This window comes from Bombus terrestris, chromosome 17, assembly GCF_910591885.1.
Source record: "Bombus terrestris chromosome 17, iyBomTerr1.2, whole genome shotgun sequence".
In the NCBI taxonomy this organism is placed as follows: domain Eukaryota; kingdom Metazoa; phylum Arthropoda; class Insecta; order Hymenoptera; family Apidae; genus Bombus; species Bombus terrestris.
In genome coordinates this window covers 2799289-2812952 of record NC_063285.1, presented here as the reverse complement: position 1 = coordinate 2812952, position 13664 = coordinate 2799289, and the positions used below count along the sequence as shown (strand labels likewise).

At 44.6% G+C, this 13664-nt stretch overlaps 2 long non-coding RNA genes across 3 annotated transcripts in view; one reads left to right on the top strand and one right to left on the bottom strand.

Annotated features, from left to right (window-relative positions):
- Positions 1–13664, bottom strand: part of LOC105666984 — a 62381-nt gene that overhangs the window by 4181 nt on the left and 44536 nt on the right. The window lies entirely within an intron of this gene.
- Positions 4575–8119, top strand: LOC125386702. Of its 2 annotated transcripts, XR_007227084.1 has the most exons (3): positions 4605–5023; positions 5156–5481; positions 5580–8119. It is a non-coding gene; the product is annotated as an uncharacterized LOC125386702 (long non-coding RNA). The 2 variants fall into 2 exon arrangements; XR_007227083.1 differs by having other exon boundaries at positions 4575–5023; positions 5156–8119.

Below are 13664 nucleotides of genomic sequence, written 5' to 3'. Positions count from 1 at the left end.
ACGCACTTTCTGACCAGCACTTCATTTCTTACAAAGATGTACGAAAATGGCTCGATGACTGGTTTGCCTCAAAATAGCGACAGTATTTTTTGGCGTGGCATCCACCAATTGCCAGACAGGTGGGAAAAATGTATAGCTAGCGATGGGCAATACTTCGAATAAAATATTTTTAATCATTTCCATACAATAAACGTGTATTTTCTATACAAAAATTCCGCATTCATATTTACATACCTGGTACAAGGTTCCAGAAGCTTGGACACAGTACCGATCCCTGCGGGTATCCTTTCGTAATGGGCTTACACACTATTCGTTTTTCCCAACGATCTGCACAGTTCTGTCCGAGAAGTAGCTCCTTGTCAGCCAGTACAGGTTGTCGGGGCAGCCTCTTCTTTTCAGTTCGTGCAGTATGTTCGTCCACCAAACGTTATCGAAAGCTCCTGATATGTCGAGCGTGATTGCGACGACGTATTTCTTATCGCTCATTTGCTCGACTTTCTCCCGGAACTTGGTGATCGCATCCACCCTCGATCTCCCGGGGCGAAATCCGTATTGTCTATTCGAGGATAACGCGCGGTCATAGAGGATGGGCCCCATCCTGGTGATCATTAGCCTTTCCAGCAATTTGCCTATCATGGAGAGCAGGCAGATTGGCCTATAGGACTTGGGGTCGCTTCTGTCCCGATCCGGTCCTTTGAGGATGGTGATAACATTTCCAATCTTTCACCATTTAGGGAAGATCCCGCAGGCGAGGCAGCCGTTCATGAGCCTTAGGAGCTCCTGGTGTATTCCACCCCAGGCCCGTTGGATTGTTTCTACCTCGATCAGGTCGGGGTCTGGACATTTCCCCTTCTTCAGCCGTTTCACAGCGCCACTGAGCTCCTCGAATCGGAACGAAGATGCGGGCATCATTCAACTTAAAAGCCCCACCAGAGCCTTACGCTTTAGCGGAGCAAAGCGAAGCTAAGGAGGGGGAAATGTCTGCGTGGAAGAAGCAATACGCCGCTGGTGGATCGCCGCTAATAGTCAAAATGACGTCAAGAGGACAGACGCCACCCACCACGAAGGCAAGGGTAGTCCTGCAGCCACTCAGGACATAAAAGCCAGAAGGTTCACCGCGGAGTAAAAGCCCAGAAATGAAGAAGAGGAAAAGGGCGGAGGAGGAGGAGAAAGAGAAAGAATCCAAGGAGGAAACCCGACCGGCACGTGATACAACTCGGTCGATATCAGACATAAGAGTGCAAGCCGGGGACATTGAAAAGAAGGTACTAGCCTTCTGCCTTGACCCCAGTAAAAAGGTCAACACGGAACAGACCGCAACTATTATGCGGTACTTCAAAGACATGAGAGGAATCGTTGAGGAACTCCTGCTCCACAACAGCTACCTGACCGGCAAACTGGAGCAATGCACAGGCTCGGTCAAGGACAAACAAATACTAAGCGCAGTGAACAAGTCACAGCAAGTCAGCAAGCGGCTGGAAACAGCCGTCAAGAAAACCGCGAAGGCCGAACCGAAGCAGCCCACGTACGCGGAAAAGGTTCGAGTGATCAACACGAAGATCGGACAGTTGGTGGTAAAGCCGCCGAGAAACGTCATTATAATCCGCCCCGAGGACAAAGAGGGAGAGATAAAAACCAGCGAAGAAGCGAAGGAAGCGGACTTCGCGCTGGTAAACCCGCGCAAGAAGGGGATACAAGTTACCGCAGTAAGAAAGATCGGCGGTAACGGCCTAGTTGTGGAAACGGCGAACCGGGGGGGCATAAAGGCCTTCACGGAGAATACAAAACTGAAAGAGGCCGGCCTAAAAGCCAGCACGCCACAGAGGAGACTCCCCCGGATAATTGCCTACGACGTCCCGAGGGCAATCCCGGAAAAGGAGATACTGGTCTGCATGAGGAAACATAATCAAGACAGGCTCAACGAAGAAGACATTGCGGCCATCAAGTTCTGCTTCAGGACGGGTCGCAAGGATGCCGAGGAAACCAACTGGTTAATGAAAGTACCCCCCCCCCCCAGGTAAGGGAAAGCTCCTAACTGGGAAAGTACTTATAGCATGGCACGCATGCAAGGCGAGGGACTATATCGCTACCAGCCGATGCTACAAATGCCAAGGCTATGGGCACGTGGCAAAATACTGCCGCGTCGACTACGAAATCTGCGCACACTGCGCAGCAAGCGGGCATAGCACGAAAGAGTGCACAAGCAAAAACAAAGACGCCAGCTGCGTAAACTGCAGGAAGGCAGGGAAGAAGGGCGATCACGCAGCCTCCAGCGTGAACTGCCCGAAGTATAAGAAAGCACTGGAAGTACTTGTTTCACGCACACAGTATGAGTGAAACAGGAAACAGAGACAGAAGAGGACATGGGAGAAAAGGGGGAATATGGATCCTGCAGCATAACATTCAGCGATCCAAAACAGTTCCCTACGAGATCAGCATCAGGATGAATGCTGATGGTGACGATATCCTGTTAATACAAGAACTATACAGCTTCGAAGGGAAAATACCATACCATAGCATACTGCAGACGCTCCTCGATTTCGGGAAGAGAACTACCATGCCGCAGCTTCAGGAAAGAAGATACAATACGTAGAAGGCCAGCTGGGAGGAATTTCAGAGAGCTGTCATGGAGGGAACAGAGACACTCAAAGAAATAACCCTCCAGCGGGCTGAGGACGTCGAGCGAATGGCCGGGCACCTCCAGGTAACCTTGATAAGAGCCTGCGATGCCGCCATTCAAAAGAAGAAGTGGCACTACAGGTCAGTACCCTGGTGGACGCCCGAACTCACCAGAGCAAAAAGGAGCACCTACCAGGCGAGAAGAAGATACCAAGGGGTCAAGGACCTCGCAACGAGGGAACAAGAGAAGCTGCGGTACAGGGAAACCCGAAAGGAGTATCAGCGGATGATATCAAGAACAAAAGTCCAAAGTTGGCAGGATTTCTTTACCAAAGAAGATAACAGGGAATCTTGGGGCATCGCATATAGAACAGTCACAGGGAAACTCAGAAGGGAGGAAACAATATCAACTCTGAAAACGCCACAAGCAGACACCTCCAACTGGCGGGTACCTAATTAGAGACCAATTAGAATTAAAATTAACTATAAGTATTCGATTGGCGATTTTACGACGACACTGGCAAGTTTATTTGGATACGAATTGTATACATTCGGAAGGATACAGTGTGATTATACGACGACCGGCTACGTCAACGGACATTTCCCTTTTATATAAAAAAAACAATATGGATAAGTTAAATAAGGTAAATAAACTTACTTACGGCTCAGGGGGTTTCGGAGCCATCAGGTTCCGTCGGTGATTCGAGTAGCGTCCCAGGCTCGACCCGATGGTCACCTAGCGACTGGACGAACGGCGAGGGGAAGGTCGATTCCAGGGTCACCCCTCGTTCGGTAAATACGACCGGGGACCAAGAAACACCCGCAGTTGCCACAGAGGAAAAGATGTGCAAGAAAACCACAAGAAGATACCTCGAATTTGATGAAGACATCGCGGGAACCATCGAGGATGTCGAGATGCCAATGCAGGCATTCAAGGAAAAGACACCACCCACCGAAAAGGCGACCCGAATCGCCAAGGAAAAAATCTTGAAAGGTGACAAGATCACCAGATATATGAGAAAGTCCCCAGTGGAGGAGGGCGCGTGCAAGACAACGAGAAGCCTGGCCAGGAGCCAGCCGATGGCAACGAGGGACGAAGCAGCCAGCACCTCGGAGCTAGACACACCGGCCGAAATGTCGGACAAATGCCTGTGACGCTACTCGAATCACCGACGGGGCCTGGAGACTCCGAAACCCCCTGAGCCGTAAGTAAGTTTATTTACCTTATTTAACTTATCCATATTGTTTTTTGTACAAAAGGGAAATGTCCGTTGACGTAGCCGGTCGTCGTATAATCACACTATATCCTTCCGAATGTATACAATTCGTATCCAAATAAACTTGCCAGTGTCGTCGTGAAATCGCCAATCGAATACTTATAGTTAATTTTAATTCTAGTTGGTCTCAATAATTAGGTACTAACTATAATACTAGCAATTCGTAATTTATTTTAACGAATCTAACTTTATAACCTTAATTTTATTTTTATCATTCTCACTTTCAGTTTTACTAATTAGACGGTTATTATCAGTTCTAACTTTACTCGTAGTACTGCTAACAATTACTTATTGGTTTAAATTTAACTTTGGTCTTAGTAATTGTTTAGTTATAATTATTCTAACTTTAACTCGTAATTATTATCTTACGATCAATCTTACTAATTGTTATTAACAATTTGTTGGTATAATTAAATCTAACTTTTATTTGGAATTATCCTTTTACGAATCAAGTCCTAACTTTATAACTTTAATTTATATTTTTTTTTTATCCGTGCGCGTGTCGATTATGTGTGTGCAGATCTACTTTCTTTCATCTACGTTCGATATTAGCTACTTAATTTACATTTAAATTAAGTGTTTATATTCTCCATTATTGCATCGGTTTTGCCATCGAGTTCGACTCTATGCATCGTGCACTCCGTGACTCATTGATATCCGCATCGATACGAGTCGTCGATCTTGCGACCGTGTGCTCTATGCTTCGGTCGGCCCGCCACGTGCCACGAGTGTAATGGCGGCGCGTCACTGGCGTAATGGCGGCGCCCGGTGATCACCGCACGTTTCACATCGCAGTTACGGTTTACGAGTTTTTTAAAAAATAATAAAATATTCACAGTAATATCCGGATATTTGTAAAAATTCACCGTGACCTGTGCTCTCCTTCTTCGCCTCGGTTAGAAAAACCCACCGATTCATGCCCGCTGACGATGCGCTGTCCGCGGAGGGTAAATATTTACCTCGCAAAGTCACTATCACTATTCGTCGAGGAGAATCTTAACTTGCACTACAGCTAGTTGATAAGTTTGTTCATCGGCCTTTATTGATTTGAAAAAATGAGCACGATGCCCCTGGTTACTGCATAACCTCAACCGTGTGACAGCTTGCCTTATAGGCACAAAACCTTAGTAAGTAATATTTGCTTATTATGGACTATTGCCTTCTCATCATAAGAACAATTATGCCCAAAAGTGGCATCGAATTCAGATGTTAGATATCCAGATTGTCATATATCAATTATGAACTTTTCCTCGTTTTAGGTTTGCGACGAGCAATTTTTATAAGCTATCCTGCTACGACACAATCAAGAGCGCTTGTGCCAGGAGAAAGGCACTAGAATTTAGTTTATTGGCTATAATTATAGTGCTATAATTAATCTGGCCTTCTATCCAAGATCAGTTCTACAGATGTTTCCTCTCCTTGAGTTGCGTCATATGACCACACGCTTCTATGTATCCCAGACTTTTCCCTTTCCGATGGAGAGTCTCCTCATTTGATTGTATTACACCCAAAGGGCTCGTGAACACATTCAGACACTAGTTGCTTTTACTTATAATGAAGAGAACGTATCCTACTCCGACAGCTAGTATACAAGATAATTATTACACTATTAACTTGTTGTTTCGGGCTTATCACATACACAAATCACATACATACAACTATCACTAATACTTTTTCTTCCAGGTGGAGGATTTAACACAACAATCAACCACTCTGCTCTCACACATAATATTTGCCTAACTTAATTTAACTTAATACCACTCTACCTTCTGTGACGGTAATGGCCACACCCTGCGTCTACCCTGCTTTTCGCATAATCACTTTCTTAAATGCGACACAAGTTAAACTCATTGCATGGATTACCATCTCATATTTAATAAAGAACCTATAACATCCACCTTTGATTTATAATTTTGTTTTAAACCTATTTGTCCCTATAGAGAGTTACGAACACCGGACATAGCAAAGTATACTATCACAATATCTTTCTACGTTGGTATTAACCCTTTCCTACTCCTTCTTAGTTCTAAAGGACCGTCGCCACTATTGCTGGTCAAAATTATAACCACATTGTATTAAGAACTCTATAGACTTTTTTAGAAACCTAACCTCGACTTTTCACAGCTCGCCTAGCCTATTTGTTTGACTGAATATATGCCAAAGCTAATGTTAGCACAATCGTTGCACTTTTGGTTGCACACATCGTAGTTGAGAAATTTATTAATTCGTAAGTTTTTAAGCATATTCTACGAAGTCGATATAACATCGGCATGGCTGGGCCACGTGGCCCGGCATACGATCCCCTATTGATAAGGCATATATAGATAGCCTAACACGCCAGTATCCAGGACCTAAACAAAAATTTTCTATGGGACGAGACAAATACGAAACGAACGAATACGTAACGAAACGAATTTTTGGACAGGATCACATCTTTCACATAGTATCGGACAACTTCCCTATTATCGAAGACGGAATCATTGGGCTACCATGTTTAGGGAAGTATAACTATTCAATATCCAATGACAAAATCCGACTAAACGACAAAACCATTTTGTTTCAGAAACCAATACACTTAACTCCTGGTGTACTGGTGACCCGAGGAGATCGCTCGTCTCCGCGAGGCGTGAATCCGCGCTCGGCGCCGGTTCACCAGATCCCGCCGTTCCTGGGGGCGCCCTTACAAGATGGTATTGAACAATTTCCGTCCATGGGCGCCTTCCGCAACGGAGAGCATGGACCTTCGGTTCATGGAAGAGGTTGTCGGCACTCTGTTCCCGGGAGCGGCGAACGAGGAAGATGGCAGGTTCACCGATGAGGAGGAGCAGGAGCGTCAACCGCCGGAAGTTGGAGCCCGGAATCGAGGGTTAGCGAGGAAGAATTGACCTAGGCTGTAGGGAGGCTCGGAGCGCGGAAAGCTCCGGGTCCCGACGGAGTCCCAGCCCGCCTGTGGAAGGACGTCGCCGGGGTCTTGCCCTGAGATTAATACGTCTGTTCGACAGATGCCTGTCTCGGGGCGAATTCCCCGTCTTGTGGAAGGAGGGACGGATGGTCCTGCTGCCGAAGCCGGGACGGTCTTCGTACTCGCCTTCCATCTTTCGGCCGGTATGCCTTTTGGACGAGGCTGGCAAGCTACTGGAGAGAGTGGTAGCTGCCCGCCTCGAGTCGCATTTGTCTGGAAGTGTTCTCGGACTGCACGACAGCTAGTTTGGCTTTCGGAGGGGGCGGTCTACGGCCGACGCTATCGCCCGTGTCCGTTCCTTGGTCGAGGGGGTCGAACAGCGTGGTTGCGTGGCATTGGCCGTGTCGCTGAACGTGGTCAACGCTTTCAACAGCATCCCCTGGAACAAGATATGTCGGGCCCTCGAGTTTCATTGGGTACCCGCGTACCTGCGGCGTGTGGTCCGGGCGTTCCACCGGGACCGGAGTATCGTCTACACCGTTCGCGGCGGGGGGATGGCAGGTAGGGCGGTGTACTGCGCGGGGTCCTGCAGGATTCTGTGTTGGGTCCGTTGCTGTGGAACATCGCGTACGACGCGGTGCTTCCCCCGGACTCGGCATTGGCGTGCTACGCCGACGACACCGTCAATTCACATCAATTCACATCAGAGACCAGGCCACACACCGCGGGCAGGATGGCACCCAGATGTCTGCACATCCTTGACGCGTACCCTCAATAGTCTTAAGTACTCACCAGGGGTCTTGCAATTTTCATAGTTAAGGTCCCTCAGACCAAGCGAGTATCTCTTGTCTTACATTTCCTTTTACGTTTATTGTTTACTACGGAAAGTCGGTTTTCCTCACTTCTGGTATATTCCGTTGGCAACTTTCTCACGAGGGCAGTTGAAACCCTTCCTGGTCCACCAACCGTCTTATTATCCAATCGGAGACGGTGTCTACTGCCCTCACTTCCTTAACCAAAATTAACATCAACAAATCCGATAGATCCGTGTCCTCAGACACGCCCACACCTACTTTCCTCGGATACAGTATCGTCAGTACGTCTTATACGTACTGATTGCTCCATGCATTAACCTCGAGTACAACTTAGACGCTAACGAAGAGTAAAGTTCGTCATCCCGTTGACCGCGGATTCGTTATCGAACCTGAGGCCATTGTCATTAGTGTCGCGAGTACCTAGACGTTGTGGTTAACTACCAACGCTGTAATATCTCTACTTGTGTTAATAAACTGTACCTTTGTTCTACCGCATCGATGGCTAATTCCAGTGAAGATTCATTGAACACCCCTAACCCTAATCCTAACTGCAACCCGACATCAGATGTGGGATCAGGGCAGTTAACTATGCAACAGCATATAGCCATCTTGCGTGAGTTAGTTCAGACGCTAGTGCAAAAATCGAGTGAGGAAACTAAAAATTTATCGCTTCCGCGCTTTAATCCTGGTATCGCGGGTTCCGATCCAGCTGCATGTTGCGCGGTTGTTAATCTGATCTTGGAAGAAAATCCTTTACGGGGCAGTGCGTTATTTTCTGCTCTAGAAGGTTCTGCAACACAATGGCTTTCGCAAGTACCTGTTGCTCAAGATGTTACCTGGTCAAAGTTAAGGTCATTTTTATTCCACGTTTTGGTGGCAAAGAAACAGCTACCTCAGTACTAATGAAGATGTCCAATGAAAAACCCCACTGAAGGACGAAACCACGGGAGCTTTCGGCATTCGTATCCGTTCCTTCCTGAAGGCGAAGTGGGAAAATTTAACTTTGGCTGAGGTAATCAACGCCTCCGTCGTTTTTCAATTGGCTTCACTAGACCAGCGTATTGAACGGATAGCACTTCAAGCGATATCAAGACTGAAGATCAATTCCTGAATGAAATGGGAGCTTTCTACTACGCGAAGAAGAGGCCGGCGTCTTCGTCAGACAACTCCTCAGCGGGTCCTGAAGCTAAAAGATATAAGCCTTTTGACTCCCGGAATAGGTGCTACCACTGTCGTAACTATGGACATAAAGCACCCGAGTGCCGAAAGAGGACAAAATCGGAGGCGGAGAAGTACAGAGAAAAACCGATCGGCCACATCGTCGAAGGTGTCCTGCTAAAAGTGTAACGAGGAGCAGCATATCACGCCTAATTGCCCAGTGTTGCGGAAAGGAAACCGTACTTCCAAGGATGAGCGCCGGGTTGACTCCTGTGTGGTGGAGGCCCCAACTGATAGATTAAGTCATCTGGGTGAGTCGTTCCCATTTTACTTCGATTCTGGAGCCGAATGTTCATTGATTAAGGAATCCGCAGCCTCGAAATTTTCCGGCAAAAGAACGACCGATATAATAGTAATGCGAAGAATAGGGAATACATGTGTTAAGAGTACATCTCAGATTTTGTCCACTATATGTATTAACGGTTTTGCATTGGAGATAACTTTTCACGTCCTGACCGATAAGCTATTTAAAACATGATATCATGATTGGTCGCGAGATTTTAAGCCAAGGTTTTGACGTACATATTACGCAAAATAGCCTCGTTATCAGTAAACCAAAGATAATTAATGCCTGTAGTAAAACTACGGAAGATGAGATCGATATTAACATGATCGACATTGATGTAATTAGTAACGATAAAAGTCGATTAATATCCGTTTTCGAAAAATTCAAAGATTCTTTCATTACGGGTTTCCCACGCACTCGCGTAAGTACGGGCAAGTTGGAAATATTGTTAATTGATCCTAACGTCACCGTACAGAGAAGCCCTTACAGACTTAGTGAAGAAGAGCGAAGAATAGTACGTGAGATTATAGGCGAACTAATTAAAGCCAACATTGTAAGGCCTAGCAATTCATCGTACGCGAACCCTATGTTACTCGTGAAGAAGAAAGACGGCTCAGATAGATTGTGTGTAGACTTTCGAGAGTTAAATGAAAATACGGTCGCGGATCGGTATCCCCTGCCTCTTACTCCGGATCAAATCGCAAGACTGCAACAGGCGAGATACCTTATTAGCCTAGACATGACCACCGGGTTTCACCAAATCCCCATTCATCCTAATTCGACGGAGTACACAGCGTTCGTTACCCCCGACGGACAATATGAATACATAACGATGCCGTTTGGACTGAAAAAAATGCATCGTCCGTTTTTCAGAGGGCCATTCTCAATGCCTTAGGCGACATCGCTTATTCATATGTTGTTGTTTATATGGATGACAACCTAACTATTGCCGGCTCGATAGATCAAGTTTTAGAAAGATTGGACATCGTATTAAATGCCCTCGTAAACGCCGGATTTTCTTTTTGTTGATGTGGTCGCCACTTCTAGGAAAACTCCACATCTCGTCTTTTTAGCTTTCTCAAGCGCTGAAGCCATCGACAGTATATAGACAAAAGAATAGCAGGGAGGCAGACCATAAACAGTAGACAGGCGATGTTGGCTTCGGGGTTTTCAGTTATAAAGTAACACTGCTAGCGTGCGGATCTGGACCAGCTCAAATTGTATTCCTGTATTTCATTATTAAGTCAAATATATACTTTGTATCTTACACTTTATCCACGCGTTTTTCTCTCTTTATATACCGAATAACCTCAACACTTTTAACTTCGCTAAATGCTCTTTTTTAAAGACGTCGATACTCTATTTGGGATATGTATGTAGTATCGTGGAGAAAAAGGCCTAAGATATCGGTCGAACCATAAACAATGTCGCGAGAGCCGAGGCGTCGTCGGGTCCATCAATGTGTCGTAGGTCCTTTCAAGTGAATAGTTTCGTAGAAAAGGCCCACGTGATCCTGGCCACGGGTGTCTGCGGAACACGGAACGTTCTACCGACGTTTCATACCGGAGGCCACAAAAACACTTAAACCGCTTAATGATCTGTTAACTGCAAACCTGTAAATTGCATCCGCTAAGGTTCGCAACGATATCTTTGACCCCCGCTCGGCAAAAATATAGCGCGTACGATCGCGAACTACTCGCAATATACAGCGCAATCAAACACTTTCGACACACTTTAGAGGGCAGAAACTTCGTAGTATATACCGACCACAAACCTCTTACCTACGCGTTCAGACAAAAACTAGAAAAATATTCGCCCCGACAATTTCGATATCTAGACTACATCGGTCAATTCACCACCGACATACGTTACATAAAGGGTCTAGATAACAACGTAGCCGACGCTCTGTTCCGCATCGAAGCGATAGGAAAGTCAGTGAATCATTAAACTCTCGCCGCCGCGTAAGAAAACGACAAAGAACTAAGCGACATCGTCAACTCCGGTACAACCGCGTTACGGTTAATGAAGATACGCTTTCCTGATCACGACGCAGAAATATCCTGCCACATATCAAACGACATTGTAAGACCGTACGTACCGAAATCCTTGAAGCGCGACGCATTTAATTCGCTCCACGGACTTTCCCATCCAGGGATACGTGCCACGCAAAAATTGGTGACGTCACGTTTCATTTGGCCGTCCGTAAATAAAGATTACCGGACTTGGGCACGACAATGTATCCCGTGTCAACGATGCAATGTCACCAGGCACTTATTCTCACCTGTCAGAACGTTCGAAACTTCAGCAGGCCGGTTCGAGCACATACACACATACTTTATCGCGATGCAATATTCACAAGGATACCGATATTGTCTAACGTGTATCGACCGTTTTTCGCGTTGGCCCGAAGCCATTCCCATCGTTGATATGGAAGCGACAACCGTTGCCTCGGTTCTCCTCTCTACACGAATAGCTCGTTTCGGCGTACCTTCGAAAATAACTATCGATCAAGGACGCCGGTTCAAACTGGTAAACTGCAACCGGTAAAAACTGTAATTCCGACACAAAACATTGTATGGTTATGTCGTATCGTCACGTATCGGTACTTTTGCCTAAGCCAGCCCGCACTCGAAGTCCATTGTTTATTGTGAACAACATACAAATGTAATACGCATCTACTGGTCAATAAATGTTATATAGAAAAAAAGCACTCGTTCTCATCCGATCACGAAAGTTAAGCAGCGCCAGGCACGGATAGTACTTAAATAGGTGACCGCTTGGTAACTCCGCGTGGTGAAAAACAAAACACCTTTTTGTTTTTCCAATCCTTTTTACTTCCCTTAATAATCTATTTTCAATAATCTATAATCTAAACATGAGGAAATAGAAATGTTATAGTATTACATGACTAATACCATATATAACACTCATTCTTGCATAAATTTTTTCAAATATTCTTTTTTTGTACATTAAAAGCAAATAAATCACTTATTTCAGCTAACGTTCATACCGCGCATAATGGAATCATTCTCGTCTGAAGGCAATTTGAGAGATGGGGTAGAGTTTGATTCTTTTGATGTAAAAATTTGATTCCTCTGTGGGACATGCTAGCAGAGTCCTTTTTAGAGATACTTTTTATTTTGTTTGCCCACTGTTGATTTATAATGTTTGCGAATTCTTGTTTTGACACAACTTTATTTTGTGCAAAAGGTACTTTAATTATTCTAAATCTTCTTTTTGATCGTAGGAATAGTTTTATTTTAGATTGTTAATATTGGATGGTATCAAGCTTTTGTCTCGTAATTTTTTTTTTTTTTTTTTTTATTATAGGTATAGGGCTCGAAAGCCGACTTTCTTACTTTATTTTTAGTACGGATTCTTGAAGAGCGGTTTGTATAAGTTTTTCTATTTTGTCTATAAATGAGACGATTTGCCTCTTGGTTAGGTTGACATTGTTGTGGATACTTAGGTCGCAGTACTTTTCGAGCTGATTTTGTAATTTTTTCTAGTTTATTTTTTTGTACTCGCACCTGGGTTCGTCACTCTGTGTTTCTAGGGTTAGGAAGTTAGATGTATTTTTATTTATCTGTAATACGGGAGCATTATGGTCGCATTCGTAGTCTATAGTTTTGAGCCTGTTATTTGCCCGTAAATTAGGGAATTGTAATTGTGTGTCTCCAAGGCATATGTTTAGGTATGAGCCTTCTTTTGGGCAAGAGTCAATCCATTCTTCGTGCGTTTTTAATGATTGTTTTAGTTCAATTGTGTTTGTTGTTCATTTAGGGCTTTGAATATGCTTTTTTTGAAATCTTCGATAAGTTTATTACGGTATGGTTTGTTACGGATATGGTTTTAATTGGATTTGGATTTTGCATTACGCGTGGTAATAAATTTGTTCGATGTGATTGGTTTTTCAGAGACTTGGTTTCGGCTTATTCCTTGTCTTAGGATGGCTGAGAACTTTGGCTACGGGATGAATTTGCGGCTTATTTGAGCAACGCGTTTGTTTTTGATTCTTTGCATTTGATGATATTTTCGCAAAGTTTTTTGAAAGGTTTGCAAAGAATTTTGGGCATCCTTCATACAAAGGATGTATCCGTAGTTTTTATGGTTCACGCAGTACACTTTGCCTTTGTTTACCGTGTCTTCCTTTCTGATTCTGCACTCGCTTGGACCGTGCGGCTCCGTGCAGTTTGCATTTGTGACATTGCGTTATGTCATTTTTTCTGACTTTATCCAATTTACCCTAAAGTAAATTAGACGGTTCAATTTTAGTAAGTAACTAATATTGCTTTGTGGGGATACTTGGATTATGTAATTTGGAAGCAATTCATTGTTTTCTATTGATCTTTTTATTGAGAAGTACCAATATTTTGTCAATTGTACGTCGGACATCTGTAGTGCTTGTAACTCTGCGAGTATCTTTGTCTCGAAGAAACTATTGTTTAGACCCTTTAGTAAGACCGTATGGTACTTCTTTGATTTGGATGTACATGCGTAAACCCTATCTTAGTTGCAATTACGATTTCTTTCGCTTTGTTAAAGAC